Genomic DNA, 16,440 nt, shown 5'->3' with positions numbered 1-16,440 from the left:
ATAGAATGAATCTAAATCACATAGCCAGTGACTCTCAAAAATCAGCTCCTCCAGACGCCAGAAGTGTATTGTGCTAAAAATGAGAGTCAAGAAAAGGTGACAGAAGGCCTTTACAGGTGAGCAAGGAGATCCTAAGAAAATTTAAAAAGAAATGGGAAGCATACAAGAAGTGAAAACAGGGTCAGGTCACCAGAAGGAATACAAAGACATTGTTGGAACATGCAAGAAATGGTGTTAGAAAAGACCAAGTCCACCTGGACTTCCGAATCTGGTGAGGTACATGCAGAGGAAGAGGAAGGACTCCTCTATATGTCATCAGCAAAAGGAAGATGAGGGAAAATAAAAGCCCATTACAGGTCAGAGAAGAAGAACTGATTTACAAAGAACATGGAAAGGGCTGAAGTATGCTATGCCTTGTTCACTTTTGACTTTACTGCTTAGACATGCCCTCAGCCATTACGGATGAACAATAGAGACAAACCTTTTTTACTTCTTCCTTGATGACATGGATGACTATAAAAAACTGTGCAGAGTGTCAAGAATGCATGAGATGGGTGCACTGCCTTAAAGAGGGACATCAACAGGCTGGAGAAATGTGTAGGCCAGAAGCTCATGAAGTTCCACAAAGGGAAATACCAACTCCTGTGACTAGGAAAGAACAACATCAGAAACCAATACAGAGGTGGACAACTGACTAAGAATCAGCTTTGCAGAGAAGGTCCTGGTGAGCAAGTTGACCATGAAATACCAATGTGCCCTTGCAGCAAAGAAGTCCAAGTGCACCCCGGAATGCATTAAGCAGAGTGCTGTCATCAGGTTAAGTTACCCTTTGCCCCTCCACAGCTCTGATGAGACACACCTGGACTGATGAGACACACACTCCTAGATTCTCCAGTCCAAGACAGAGAGAGACTTACCGGAGCAAGTCCAGCAGCAGTCCACAAGGATAACTAAGATAACCAATGCCTTGAAGAATCTTTGATGTGAAGAGAGGCTGAGGTATGGGTCTGTTCATCCTGGAGAAGAGACTTATTATCCATGTTCAGGGAAGGTGTAAAGAAGGCAGAGCCAGACTCTTCTTAGTGTTATTTAGTGACTGGATAAGAGACAATAAACACAAGCTGAAATACAGGAAATTCCTGTTAAGCATAAAAAAGATCTTTTTTCACTGTGAGGGTGATCAAACACAGGAGAATATTTGCCACTGATTTTGTGGCATCCCCATATCTGGAGATGACCAAAACCCAATTGGACACAGCCCTGTGTAACCTGCTCTAGCTGGCCATGCTTTGAGCATGTGAGTTGGACCAGATGATCTGTAGAGATCCTTACCATTCTATCTGTTAGTTACCAACCTGTAGTTCTGCAAAATTGTTTCTTTGTGTATATACTCTTACAAAACTCTACACATGGTCAAATAGTTTTACTGTATATAGACTCACAAGATTGTAAATTAAATTATATAGGAAGGATATATGAACTAAAATGATTGGATCATCAGTTCTTCAGAAAGGTCTGGAAGAAGATATAGTAGTTAAGCAAGGTACCCATTTCCTTCACATACTCCCTCATATCATTAATTAGAAAGTCTTGTTGTGAGGCACTATGTGACTGATTCAGTTTTATACAAGATATAAGGACAATTATGAAGTTTCACAATTATTAGCTTCCTAGATACAGACATTCTTAAAAATCATAGCTGGTTCTTGGCCAGTGTCACTTTAGCTCCTCCCAAATAAGTCTGTGGAATGACAAAGAAAAAGATCAAAACTTTTGCTTACTCTACCTTTTTTCTTAAATCACTGAATCATCAGAAACTACCTAACAGAACAGGTAGAAGAATCAAAATATATCTGATTTTAAAAAATAATTAAAAAAAATCCGAAATATTTTGCCTCTTCCAGAAACTCTCGCCTATAAAATACGGTGATATATATCTAAAGCAGTGGGTATGAAGACTCTCAGCACTTTTTAACTATTTATTACATAAAATGTTTATAAAATAAAGTTGGATTTTTCATTTTTACACCTCAAATAAAAAATAAACTTTTACAATACAGCTTTAAAAGCACAACCTTGCCATGGATTGATAATATTTATTATTTTTTTCATATATTACTCTTGATTTGTATTGTAACAAGACTAGAAGATTGCTGCATCTCAAAGCTCAGCATGAATTTCAATTGTAGATTATTTCATATAGCTGCAGTTTAGTAAAGTAATTTTTCCAAAGATGACTTGAAATAACATGTAAGATTTTCTTCTGCTTTATTTCAGGCCTTGTTTTTCTCCCATTTATATGGACAGCCTAGAAATATAAATTGCTGTATGACAGATGGAATAACCGTCTTTTTTTTCGTCTTATTCACCTTGGTCTTCTTTCTCTGTAGCCCCAGAGCTTTATGCCCTGGTGAGTGCCTGAAAGTGATAAGAAGGGGTTGCCTTGAGTAAGCAAAATAATTAAGTTGCTAATCAAGTACTGAATTTTCTGTCAATCACTCTTTGATACTACGGGTGACACCTGCCTGACACTGTCAGTTCTGGCTGACATGGATTTCATGTTATACATAAATCTCATGACTCAGTGATCAGATATGAAGCTGTGAATCCATCAACTCCTACATGATAAAATAGTTCTTCTGCTTCAGCTTTATCATATAAACATATAAAGCTTTATCATATAAATATATAAACATAACATACCTATGCTGATGACTTAGGAAGTGAAATTGTCATTCACTGTGTTAAAATATTACTATAAAGTCAGATCCTAGGTTAGTGTGCTGTATTCTGCTGGCTTTTGAGGAAAATTGAGGCATCTGTTCAAGGAATTACTTAGACCTACTCTCAGTAAAACTAACTATTCATCAGTTCCAAGATTTCTTTTGCTTAAACAATTATACTCTGTTTATAGGGAATATTTCTAGGGAAATACCCATCATGTGAAATATGTTTCTATTTTGTTTTCTGGCAAAATGCTTTTCACATTTACTTAAATGAATTTAATCATGGACAGAGTTTTGTTTGCTTTACATTTCTGATCTGCTAAATTATATTACATCAAATAATGGCAAATTATGGCAAATTACAGGATGTCACATCATGTTGCATTGACTTACAGGATGTCACATCATGTTGCATTGACTTACATTGTAAGTCAATTCAACTTGACACAATATGACAAACTAATGTGATACATCAATTCTATGGCATGTTGTTTAAGTAAGGAGGTAATATTTCAGCATACAAACCAGAGCATCTACTTAATATTAAATATCCATCATCTGCTTTAACAACAGCATTTGGAGCAATTGGATCCAGTACCTACAGAAAGGGGATATTTTTGTTGTCTTTGCTAATTGATTAAACAGTACCATGCTAGCAGTGCCTCCACATTGTACAAACTCATTTCATTAAAACACTCACTATACATGTCAACAGTCTATAGTACATATCTCAGTTGATAAATATATGCGCTTGGATTTTAAGCAGCACTAGTTTCCATTTAAACCATGAGTGAACCTGATATTTCAGTAATCATACTCGTATCAGATAAGAAATATTTGTGCAAGACTGTGGTATGAACAGATTGTTTTCAGTGCGAAAAACTTAAAATGAATTTTGCTCAATAAAGTCATGCCTGACAGTCAGTTGCAGTAGAAATCTGTATATCATATCTGGCAGGAGTGAGCAGAATACTACTCTCTATCTCCATACAGCAGACACAGCACTAAGCAAGCTGCCAGTCACATTTACATTGCCTCACCACTCATGTTCTAAGGATTCACCTGGAGAGCAATAACAATGTTGTAGCATCAAGGCATAATGTACGTCTACAATGAGATTGCCACACAAAACACTGGTATTTAAAATATTATTAGTATTTAAATTACTATTAGTAACAGGTAGCAATTTGAGCTGTGACATGGAACTCCAGATGAGTTTGAATGGTAATGTACTCAGTTTCTGGAGAGTGTCCACACTGACTACTAAAATGAGGTCATGTTACTAAAATGAGGTCACTCCTGGTTGCGCTCTACTGCACTGAAAACTGAAGTTGCTTCTGTCAGCCAACACTTGCATTCAACAGAAGAAACCCTTATAAAGGTATCAGGGCTTTCAGTCACTACCCCTCTAAACATATGTTATAGTGAAAGAGAGTGCTGAATAGACAGGGTGCTAATAAAGCAGCCTGTTTCCAAAGCAATTGTCCCATGAGCTTCTCCAATCAGATGGCTTAAATAGGAAGGGAAAATATTTTAGAAAGGGACTTTTTCTTTGATATTTTTCAGTTTAGTTAGCCATGTACATCCCTTAGCTAGCTGTACATCCCTTTCTGCCATATTGGTAAGAGAAGAAATATCAGGAGAAAATTTAGAGAGGCAGGAGGCTGTTTAGCCCAGCATCTTAGACATAATGTCTGTTGTTGAATTATGGTCCCATGACAAAATGGGGCAACATGAAGGAGAAGGGAAAACAGACAAGTGTTAGATGAAGTAGACCAATTAGAATTTTAGCAATTTTACACTAAAATGTATGAATATTTCTATGTGTAAGAAATTATTTCATCCTGTCTTTTGCCAAAGAGGGCTTCTATGGAAAAAGCAAATATTGTTTGGCAGAAGATTATATCTGAGTCTTATTTGTTGCCATGGAGTTTTTGATTTTTTAATTTTTATAGGCTTTAGAAGTAGTTACGTAGTGAATGTAGATTTTAAATGTAGCTGTAGAATCTTTCTCACAGTATTATGTCTCTTATCAGTATTTCCAGTAGAAGTAACAGTAGTTTAACAGTTGCACATACCAAAAACCCTTTCCTGTAACAATTCCATTAAGTCCGTTAGCTGTTCAGTCTTCTTTTAACGTAGAATTGTAGGAAAGCATCTTAACACCTGCACCAAAATATGTAAACATAGACCCAACGGCCTTCAGGCCCAGAACCTTGGAAGGCCTCCAAGGTCTGCACATGATGAAGAAGATGAAGATGAGGAAGAAGGGGTCCCAAAACTCCCCCAGACTCAATTGCCGAAGGGGTGTGCTGGGGGGCAGAACGAGTCAGAACCGGCGGGTGGATAGACCTGGGATTGGATGGGTTAACACCTTAAACTGTGGAACCCTCTGAACACAAGACGTGCGACCCAGAGCCTAGTGGTTCATTAAAGCTTTCTGCTTCCTTATCTTATCTTATACCGTAATTTGGCCCAGAGTCTCTTTTTCAGCAATCTGGCTCCTAAAAATGTACAGGGAAACATATCACCGCTTTTGAGAAAAATTGTTATTCAGGTAGATAAGTATAATTGGTGTCTTTCCAAAATAGTCTGTTTATACTTTTCTATAAATCATGCTAGAGATCTCTGAGAAGTAAAAGAAGTCCTCTTTTAACAGTCCATTATATAAACCAGTTATCTCTCAATCTAAGAATACTAGTCAGAACACTGTTAAACAAAATTTAATTGCTAAGTAGAGTGCCTTACATTTCAGATAGGTTTCTTAATGTTTATATAAAAAGACTATAGAAAATAGAGGTTTATGCATTTGTATATGTAAAATGTTATGGATCTTGAAACTAATTTTCAAAAGAAATTAAATGTTCCATTTCAAAGTCTATTTCTTTTTTTTTTTTGTCACAAGACATTCTTTTTCATTGTCATTCATATCTGTCTATCTATAATATACATGCAAAAAACTCTTGCTGTCTAACAGCAGAAGTAAGTCTATTTTGGTCACCCTTTTTTATTTGTTCGTTTCCTTTTTAAGTAGCAATGGAATCTTAGATGAAGTAAAAGATATGAAAGATACATCATTGTTGTAGATACTGAAAATAACATACTTGAAAATAAAACGTCAAAATTCTGCATGCACTAGTTCTGTATGGTAAATTTTTAATATGTTCTTCAAAAAGTGAAACAGATTATTTTGGATGAATAATTCAATGACTACAAATAAAATTTCAGGTTGATAGGTTATTTCAATTTGGCATGATATACCAGTAAATTTCAGAAATTATGCTTTTCTATTTCCTTGCCAAACAAATTTTCACTTCATGATGAAGTACTCTTTCATATTACAGCTAATTAAATCTAAATTAAAAACAAACAAACAAAAAAATCTACACACTTAAAACACAAAATACTTTTTAAGGCTTTTCAAAGTCTTGCATTGCCTTCTGTATGAGTCCTTGTGTATGTATTACTTGGGTAAGACAGGTTTCATTTGAAGCTGAGAATTTTGACACGCAATGCTGGCATTGAACAAAATGTGTTTTTACTTGCGGATCTTGTATTTGTGACTGGGAACAGGCTGTGGATTCCTGAGATTCAGTGGCACTATTTGACAATAATGAAAAATCTAAATCCTTATCACAGAGCAGGTAAGGGACCTGCAGGAAGTCTCTACAGGATTCCCTGGCTATGGAACAAAGCTAACATAAAGAAGATCTAGTGTTAGTGAATGTTTTTTGTTCAAACCTTGTATATAGGTAGGAGGGATACTCACAAGATAAGGTTCATTTCCACAGCTGAAATATCTCTAAGGCTAGGAAGTTTCAAGCTACTACAAATCTATAGTTTGTCCTTATACATTTATAAAAATACTGGATTTGAAAAGATAACCTGCAGATTTCGTTCAGTAGGAAAGTCAGTTACTTGCATGGAGTTGTGGATTAAGATGTTTTTCAGAGAGCTTTTTTTTTTTTTCTGGGCACTGACATTGTATACTGCTTTATCAATACAGAATATATTTTTCACATTAATTTCTAGGAAAAAATTAATATATTTCTTCTGCATGTACTTACAAGACTACTATTGCATACAGAGGCTGAGTATTTCTCCAAAATGACCTGGAGGTCTGCCATTCCTATACCACAAGAGATATTTTTTGCAGTACTTCTATTTTGAATAAATGCATCACATCCAGTAAGTGATCCTTATCGTCTCAAAACACAATTGCTTGGTCTTTATGGTTAAATCCATACACCCTGGCAGTTTTCTCTACCAAGATCGTTATGAAACAATGCACTATAGTGAATGCTGCCACGTGTTCAACATTTCTTCTCAGATTGTCTGGGTTTCTATCCAGCTCTTTTATAGTCCCCCATTTCAGATATGTGGAGATGCTTTCAGTATGAAATTTGAACTCTTTCTGTAAACACAGTTGTCTATCAATATTTACTCAAAATCAATGTGAGAAATTATGTCAGTGTTGTTATTATGTGGCCAGGTAATTTTGAGTTCAAGTAAGAACCGCTTTTTTTTTTTATTTCTTCCAATAATAGTAGACTAAACAGAGCAACCAAGAGAATGATATGACTAAGTTCCACTTGGTATCTTCATAGTGGTAAATAGTGCTACATTTAGTTGGCAGATGGTCACTAGTGGGGTTCTGCAAGGCTCAGTATTGGGGCTAGTTCTGTTTAATATCTTTATGATCACTTCTTTTACTCCAAACCAGACAAAAACAAAGTCCACGCATGCTCCTAACAAGACATTCTCTCCAGCCAGCCCTTTCATCGGAATTCTCTAGATGCATTCAAGGACTCTCATTCATTTACAGAGAGGGTTATCAGGCATTGGAACGACCTACCCAGAGAGGTGGTGGATTCACCATCCCTGGAGGTTTTTAAAAAGAGATTGGACATGGCCCTTAGTGCCATGATATAGTAATTGGAGTTGGATCAGGGGTTGGACTTGATGATCTTGGAGGTCTTTTCCAACCCAATCTATTCTATGATTCTATGATTCCTTCTTAGATTGTGGGGCCCCGAAATGCACACAGTGCTCAGGTGAGGCCGCATCAACTGAGCAAAGTGGGATAACCACCTCTCTCAGCATATCATGCAGTGTTTGAAGTACCTCAGGATGCAGTTTACCTTCTGGGCTGTGAGGGCCCACTGCTGACTTATGTCGAGCCTGCGGCTGACCAGCATGCCCACATCCCTTTCTGCAGCCACTCTTCTCCCAGTTTATACTACAGCCTGGCATTACTCTGTCTCACGTGCAGAGTAATGGAATCTAACATTTTAACTTGTTAAATTTCATGCCAATAATCATAGTTCAATGTTCTAACCTATTTAGATCCCTCTGCAAGGCCACGTCAACATCACCTCCCAGTCTGGTATCACCAGCAAACTTGCTAATGGTACGTTAAACTTCTTTTTGCATATTGTTGATAAATGTATCAAATAAAACTGTCCCTAGAACTGAACCCTGAGGAACATCACTAATGATCACCAGTGACATCATACTTCTACACCATAGCTAAGGAGTTATTAAGATGAAATAAGACCAAAAAAAAGGAACAAACTACTTGATTTTCTGACTGAAATCATAGTTCTATAGTCCAGGGAATAAATTTTTGTTAAGAAAATAAATAATATTGCCTGGAATCCTCAAAAGAGTTCGAGGTATATATAAAGAAAGTAGATTTTATAATCATTTTAAGCAATGTAATAATTACTTCAACAAGGAGAAGTGCAAAGTCACATATTTAGGTAAGAACAACCCCATTCAACAATAAATGCGAGGGGCCATACAGCAGGAAAGTAGCTTGGTAGGAAAGTACGAGAGGGTCTTGGTGGACACCAAGTTGATCATGAGCCAGTAATGTGCCTTTGCCATAAAGAAGGCTCCCGGGTTGCATGAGGCAAAGCATTGCCAACACATTAACGTAGATAATCCCTCCCTTCTACTCAGCACTGGTGAGGCCACACCTGGAATACTGTGTCCTGTTCTAAGCTCCCCAGTACCAGGGAGACACTGACAAATTGGAGACAGTTCAATGAAGGGCTGCAAAGATGATGAAGAGACTGGACCATCTCTTGTATGAGGAAAACCTGAGAGATGTAACGGTTCAGCCTGGAGAAGTGAAGCCTCAGAGCAGATCTTATCAAGTATAAAGTAACAGTGTAAAGAAGATGAAACCAGACTCTTTTCAGTGGTGTCCAGTGACAGGATCAGAGGCAATGGGCACAAATTAAAACACAGGAGGTTCCATCTGAACATTGGGAATCAATTTCTTACTGTGAGGGTGACTGAGCACTGGCACAGGCTGATGTGGAACCTGCATCCTTGGAGGTATCAAGAAGCTGACAACACACTCTGCTGGACTATCAGCTGTAGATGTCTCCTGAGGGTTTAGACCAGTTGACCTCCAAAGATCCCTTCTCACTTCAACCATTCTGTGATTCTGTGATTATATTTTACTGTATAGGGTGGGATTTGCACCAAAGAATTACCTTTAGTCTAAATACATGGAAAAAAGAGACGGTCCTGATCAAGCTGAAGATGAAGATGCAGCAACACATGCTGTACAAACTTGGAAACACTTAGAGCATTGCCCATTTCAAGATTTATGCAGAGGTTTAGCTTAGTGTACCTGGTCCCTCTAACCTCTAGCATTGCAGTGGCAGACAGAAACAAACAAGAAGCAAACCCCCAAACAAAAAACTAAATCCCTAGATTTTGAAAAGGATGTGTGTGTGTGGGTGGGTGGGTGGGTGTGCGTCACACAGGACTGGCAGACGCAGAACTACAAAAAATAAGCAAAGAAGTTTTTGGAACAACTTGCTACAAAAAAAAAAAGGAGAAAAAGACCCCCAAAACAAAACAACCAAAACTCAAGAAAAACTTCACTATTTAGTATGTAGTGAAGTACTTTCATAAAACTGATTAGATTTGGTTTTCATTTATCTAGATGCAATAAACTATACAGATACTTCTTAAAGATCCTTATTGACTTAGCAGTTTGACCACTATTTTGATAGCAAGGGAAGCTTCAAAGTTCTAGGTGATTTCAACCTCCCTTTCTGGCTGCAAGGCTACTTTTCCCCAAGGAGACACACACCAGAGCAGTAAGAGCTGCTCTGAAAGTGAGCAGAGATCTCCTTTTTCCTTTACTGACACTTTTTGACAGGAGGTAAGGGAGACTTGCAAAGAGTGCAAGGCAGTTTTAAGGTGAGGTTAAATGTTATAGCTCTTGTAATCTAACAGTTTACTGCAGCAAAAGTGAGGAAATTCCTCCTTCTACCCCATTACTCTGACAACCTTGGTCTCCCTGGTCTTCTGATGATATTAGTCTCAGATTCATCAGCTCCTTAGCTGACATGATTTGAATTACTAAACTATTGCAAAACTTTTAATTTTTTCCACTAAGTTAGCTTTTCATTAAACTTGTGCTCAGTGGCTTATGGAGGGGTTTGGCAAACTTCATAATCAAAGCCTTTTGAGAAGAGAGAAGGACACAGCATTACGTCTGCTTGGTGTTGGTAAGATGCTTAAGTGAGTGCTGTTGCATCATACTGATGTGTAATCTTACTTCCTATAAGGAAGAGTAGTAAAGCATACTATATAATTGTTAACATAGATCACAGCAGAGGAGGAAGTAAATCAACTTCTGACCATGAAAGGCCATCTGTGGGAGTGATATTTCAGTAGTTTAGAAGTACTAAATCATCCCTATATTCCAGAGGCTATGCTATGTTATTTGCAACAGATCTATTAATGTTCTTGGCAGTACAGAACACAGAAATCTGACCAAAATATTTTTCCTAGAGTATTAAAATATTTTGTGAATCTGTGGGTTTGGGTGGATTTGTTTGGGGTATTTCTTCACTTGTTTTGTTTTGTCTTTATCTGTTCTGTTTTCTTCATGACTTTAAAAGTAGAGGATAGATAAAACATCTTATTAATCTCTTTCATTCTTATACTGTATGTACACACACATCTAAAGAAAGCATACAGGTCCCTATATTTCTTCAAAAATAAGTCTTATAAAGTAGAATCTCTTAAATTTGACTTTCTCTAACTTTTGTCATACAATATCAGAAAAGTTCAACCTAACAAATGAAAGTTGATCAAGTAGGATAAGAGGAAATACTGAAGAAAGGAGGTAAAGCTTCTCCATAGGCAGTTATCAACTCCTCCTTGATTCATAGTGTCCTTTGATTTTTCAGAGAACTCTTCCGTCCTTACACATAATGTTCTACATATTAAAACACAACTTAGAAATGTTACTTGGTTACACAAAAATATTGACACTTGACAAAGTTTCTTAAAGTTAATTGCTACTCCAAAAGTAGTCAAATTAGAACCTGAAAAGTTTTTAATAGAAGTTTTTGTAATGACAACACATCTCCAAATTGTCTGTTGAGTAAAATCCATATAAAATATACATTTCACCCACTTAAATTATTGAAAATCAGTTAAGGAATTTTTTATAGTTCTTTGAGATAGAATTTTTTCATCTTCCTTAAATTCTGATTAAGTGATTTTCAAAATTTTTGAAGCTATGGGCAGATGAAAACTATTGTCAGTCTTCAGAAGCAACTGGAAAAGCAAAGCAGAAGCAGTTTTATGTGCAAACAAATAATTTACCTTTCAAAGCCTTATTAATAGACACAATTTAAGATATAGAAAATTCACACCGATGGATGTGTAGGGGCAGACAGGGATACTTAAATGTATCAAGCCTGATTCCACTCTTATTTATTCCACTGGCTTCAATGTACTGACTTCCAGCAGTGACATAAAGAGGCAAACTGGATATTAAATGACATTCAGAACAAGATATATTACTATAATTACTTCAGTAAATTTACTTCTCTATGTGAAACAGTAATTGCAATGAGTGCATTAAGTTAGAAAAGCAATATTGAAGCTTCCCAAACAAACCAAATTTTTAATTGCACCTGAAAATACCGACTGCAGAAAATTCTGTGTATTTTTCAACAAGAAGAAGAGACCAGCTTTGGATGTTTCAAAATAACTTCTATGCTCAGCAATGTATAAAAGAAAGAAAAAGTGTAAGAAAATATTAAGTGTATAACATTCTCACTTTTTGAGGAATATTTACTTTGTACTTCATAGCAAAGTGGAAGAAGATTCAAATTTACAATAAAAACTTTAGCTAAAATGATCTTTGAACCATACGCTTACAAGTTTTCTTAGTCTAAAATTAAGGCTTCCCACAAAACCAATATGGTTAGTTATTACAGATTTTCAAATGTGGTTTCTTATCATTTGAGGGGTTGAGAAGTGGGGTGGGGGGCACAAAACCACCCCAAATCTTTGGAAGTGTTTCAAAACAGAATGCTTTACTTCAAATATATCAAACTAAGGTCATCATAGCACAAAGGACTTTAGGTCCACTTTTAGAAAATTATAATAAAATTCATAATCTGAAAGATATTACCATGAAGTCAATATTAATTCATTCAATTAAATTAAGTAATAATTGAATATTAATTCAGTCAATCAATATTGACTTGTCAATATTTTTGTGAGCTATGTACCTTTCAACAGGAACATCAGCCACATTACACTTTGTCTGTTAGGATAAGTCATCAATATTGGTTTATTATTTGATCTGAGTTTTCTTGAGAGATGGTGACAAAGTAAAGCAGGAGAAGTGAATTCTGATACTTATCTTTTTTTTTTTTTTCATTAAAAGATAAACAAATAATCTACTCAGTTGCTTAAATATCAGTGTTTACTAGAATTTCAGATATTTTGCATAACCAAAATAATGGGCTACAAGGTACAACTCAAGACTTGTGTGAAGCCTTGGATTTGTACCTGTAGCTAGGCAATGCATCCCACAATTTAAGAAGCTGGATCACACTTTGAGAGTGTGCTGAAGCATTTCAACCAAAATAAGACAGTTTGCAAATGTGAACTAGCTTTGTATGTTCTTTCTTCTATTTCTTGAACATTCTTTACAATAGTCAGATATGATTCTCAGGGGAAACCACCTTTTCACTCTTGCTCACTCAAACCTGTAAAACTATGTGTGTGAAAACAGAGATATGCTATGTGTCATTAGACCTATTTAAGTCTTAACAGAGTTAGTACATAATCAAATATGTTTTCTAGCTAATAGTCTGTGTAAATCAGGGAATAGCACGTTCTGATCTTAGAAATACCCATTTTTTTTTCCGGAGAACATACAGTCTATCATTATCAAGCTCCTAGACTTCTCTGCTTCAAAGCACTTTTTACACTGGTTACCTGTTAGAGTTAAAAGAACAGATAATGTGAAACAGTCATGAATTATTTTTTTCCCCAAAAAAGACCCTAGAGATACTATTTATATCCACTGCATAGAATTATGTGTTATCACAAGCACACTCCCAAATCTAAAACAAGTAAAAAGGAAGAAGAATAAGACAAATAAGAAGGTGTCTTTTTTTGTGCCAAGTTCTGTGTAATACCTTTACCTTCTAGAGGCTCACTCTGGGAGAAGAACAAACCCCAAACTCAAACAGCTGTTAAATAAGCACAAGAGAAAACCAGAAGTGCTGTATAAAAAGGTCAAAATTGTTCTTTTGGTTTTGTGATTTGACTAGCACACAGCAGAATAGGAAGGAGTGGAACCTAAGATGTCAAGTAAGGAATACAGTCAACACTTAAGCTTACTTCAGCAAAATGGACCACAGGAGATAAGTAGTGTTGGCTAAGGACTGCTGAAGAATGTAAAGAAAAGGGGTAGATTTGTGATACTGCTGTAAATTCCTGTGGAAAAATATTGTTTATTTCTTTTTTTTAGGAAACTGTTATTATAGGAAAGAAGAAAGAATAGTAAACTAAATGTGGACCAGGAATACCAATGGAACCAGAACAGGCAGAAGACTATAGAGTAGAAATATAACACCAAAACAAAGAATTTGCCCTTCAGTTTTCTTCCTTCCCACAATGGTTTCATCTATTTATGCTCTACCATATTTTGTAACACAGTTCTTTAGACAAACAGCCTAAAAGGATGTCAGAAGGCAGCAGAAAGTTTCATGAGAAATTGGCATAATATGTGGGCACATCACAGATCTCTGTATCATGACAGGTAAAAAGAAAAATAAAAATGTGACGGTAAAGTAGAACATAGAGATATTAATCTTAATTTATTTTCTATTACTTAATATTACCCTCCCAATTAAATATTTTTAATGTATTTTCTGTCATTTTACTTTGGAGAAAAGATCAAGATATTTTTTATGTTGCTCTTGGTTACTCCCCAGTGCCATATATCAGAAAAAATTGCATGTAAATAGCTAGTGATTAAAGTAGCCAGACATTTAAAAGGAAAAGTAATTGGACCCAAAGGAGATAAAACAGAATGTGATCTGGAAGAGTTAGGTTTTCCTATGAGCAACATATAACAAGAAATGCCCATATTACCCCCCCAGGTTGTGACATTTATAAGTAATTGCACAAAATGCTGAAATATCCATGGATATCTAGAAGCATTTTAAGACACTGCTATGTATTTAAACAAAAAGTTTGGGAGATTGGGCAAAACACAGCTGGTGCTTATATTTCCTTTAAAAAATATCTTGCTGATGATAGGAGCCTCTAGGCAGAGCTTAGGGAAAGCCTCTTTGCCTGAGTCTTTTTGAGGTCCATAGGAAAGGGATTTCATCAGAAATGGGACAGAATCAATCTCTCTTCTTTTTCCTTCAGCCTCTCCAAGGCTCTAGAGGAAAGGAACTTTTGGGTGTTGTATAGAGGAGCAACATACATTGCTCTAATTTGCTATTAATGCCTTGAAAATATTATATTCCTTAAATAAAGGAAATTAAACATACTAGCAAATGCTTTTATCTCATATTTACTGTTTTAAACCTGAGGTCTTTTTTTCCCTCCTACATTTGCTACCTATTACTATCTTATTGCTTTCTTTCAGCAGTATATTAAAAAATATGAAATACATCTGTCACTTGTGACTAAAAATCTGGTTCAGCATATTCACTGTACTATCAAGTACACCACAGACAAGTTCATACATCATTCATTCTTGGTAGCATGACAGCAGCCCAGCCAATGCACTGGACAAGGAGCTACAGCTTAGCCCTGCACTTGTCTATTCCTGCCCAAGTCCCAGAGCTTGTATTCAGGTAGAGTAATAACTTGGGAATGAAACAAGGCCAGGACTTTAACTTAAATGTGGCAGTGCTTTCTACATCTCTGCAGCAACTCCTGCTCTTGGAATAGTTCAAAAATGCCTGGCTGCTTCTGCAATTTAAAGATCTTTCATTTTTAGGTCAGGCTGCCTCACAAGCTACAGACACACAGTAAGCAATTCAGATTAGGAGACACATGCTGTAACTTCTATATAAACAGAGAAGTTTAAAAGGCAAAAAATTCTTCTTTACAGATTTTATTTTTAAACCTCCTGTTGTGATATATAATCCTTATGCTTTACTAAGAAGCTTCTGGAGTATGGCAATACAGATGCAAAAACAGACTTCTGTCACATACCTAACATAAGAGATTTTCAGAATTAAATATTGTAACTTCACATGTGAAATGGTAGAACATCATAGTAAATATCTATATCTAACAAATAGCTAACTCTGGAATTAATTTGTAGTACTTTAAGGGGAGTTCTGCCCATATGCAGATTTGGAAAATATTTTGCAAAATTAATACTCACCTCTAAAAAATTTAAAATCATAAATATGATTTTGCTATTGATTATTCATTGCTTCAGAAAAACAACATTCTCTGGACAGTCAGTATCAACTTGTGGCAATGCTATATGCAGCACAGTGGATTTTTGCTTTTTTTGTTTAAAGGTTAGGTATTGCTTTTTGCTTGGGGGGATTGCTGACAAAGCATTTGGCAGTAGGCACAACACATCTACAGTAAGTAGATCAGAGTATTTTAACTGCAAACATGCTGCAATAAAGTGCCATCATTCAATCAATACAGAACTACTTAGTTAACATTTTTGTTAATGTATCTAGATTACTAGTTCTTTAGATCGTTACCTGATAAATAGCGTGGGTAATGAATTGAGAGAGTAACTACATACCTTCAGGAAGAACCTGCCCGATAAAATAATCCATTAGAAAAACTGGCAGTATCCTCTGATCTATTGCCCGCAAAGCTATGACTTGATGGAGAGTTTCATTCCCTCTGCTCAGCACTCCAGAAGAAAATCAGCACAATTTAAATATTTCTCAGGATGTGACAGCTCTCTAGATCCCTGGCTGCATTCTGTTCCCAGGGGTTGACAATCTGGTGTTCCAGTGTGCATAGAGCAGTGAAGATGAATTGAAAAAGCTTGAGATAAATTAGGGATGGCTAAGTTAAAATTGTCTCTGCTCCCGACTCTCTCATCTGCAGTCTGCAAGCCTATTTTGCTGTGAAAAAGCTAGATGGCAGGCTGCCTCAGTGAGTTCTTCTTAAGCGACAGGGAGCATTTTCAATGAAGAAAAATTCTCCCATTATCTAAGCTAATGTGACTGCAGCTAAATCTAGTCTTAAAAGTGTCTACTAGCATGAAATTCATTCTCACTGTTGCTTTCCTTCAAGCCACAGGTTAAAAAAGAGAAAGGGAGGAAAAAAAAAAAAGAAAGAAAAAAACCCAACAAAGCAGCATCCTAGATTTTTCTATCTGAAAGAAATAATCAAACTTTTTTAAGTTGATAAATGACAGCATATTTCACAA

General features: G+C 36.1%; 1 protein-coding gene across 3 annotated transcripts in view; it reads right to left on the bottom strand.

Moving 5' to 3' along the window:
- Window positions 1-16,154, bottom strand: part of MGAT4C (MGAT4 family member C) — a 347,956-nt gene extending 331,802 nt beyond the window's left edge. For 2 of the 3 annotated variants that reach the window (XM_064655519.1, XM_064655522.1), the window contains exons 1-2: window positions 15,802-16,154; window positions 918-1,096 (exon numbers count right to left, since the gene is read on the bottom strand). The gene's annotated coding sequence lies outside the window, so the exon portion shown is untranslated. The remainder of the gene's footprint in view (window positions 1-917; window positions 1,097-15,801) is intronic. The other variant, XM_064655520.1, reaches the window with a different exon arrangement.
- Between the last annotated feature and the right edge of the window lie 286 nt (window positions 16,155-16,440).

This window comes from Pseudopipra pipra, chromosome 5 (genome assembly GCF_036250125.1).
Source record: "Pseudopipra pipra isolate bDixPip1 chromosome 5, bDixPip1.hap1, whole genome shotgun sequence".
Lineage (NCBI taxonomy): Eukaryota > Metazoa > Chordata > Aves > Passeriformes > Pipridae > Pseudopipra > Pseudopipra pipra.
This window is presented reverse-complemented; position numbering and strand designations above follow the sequence as displayed.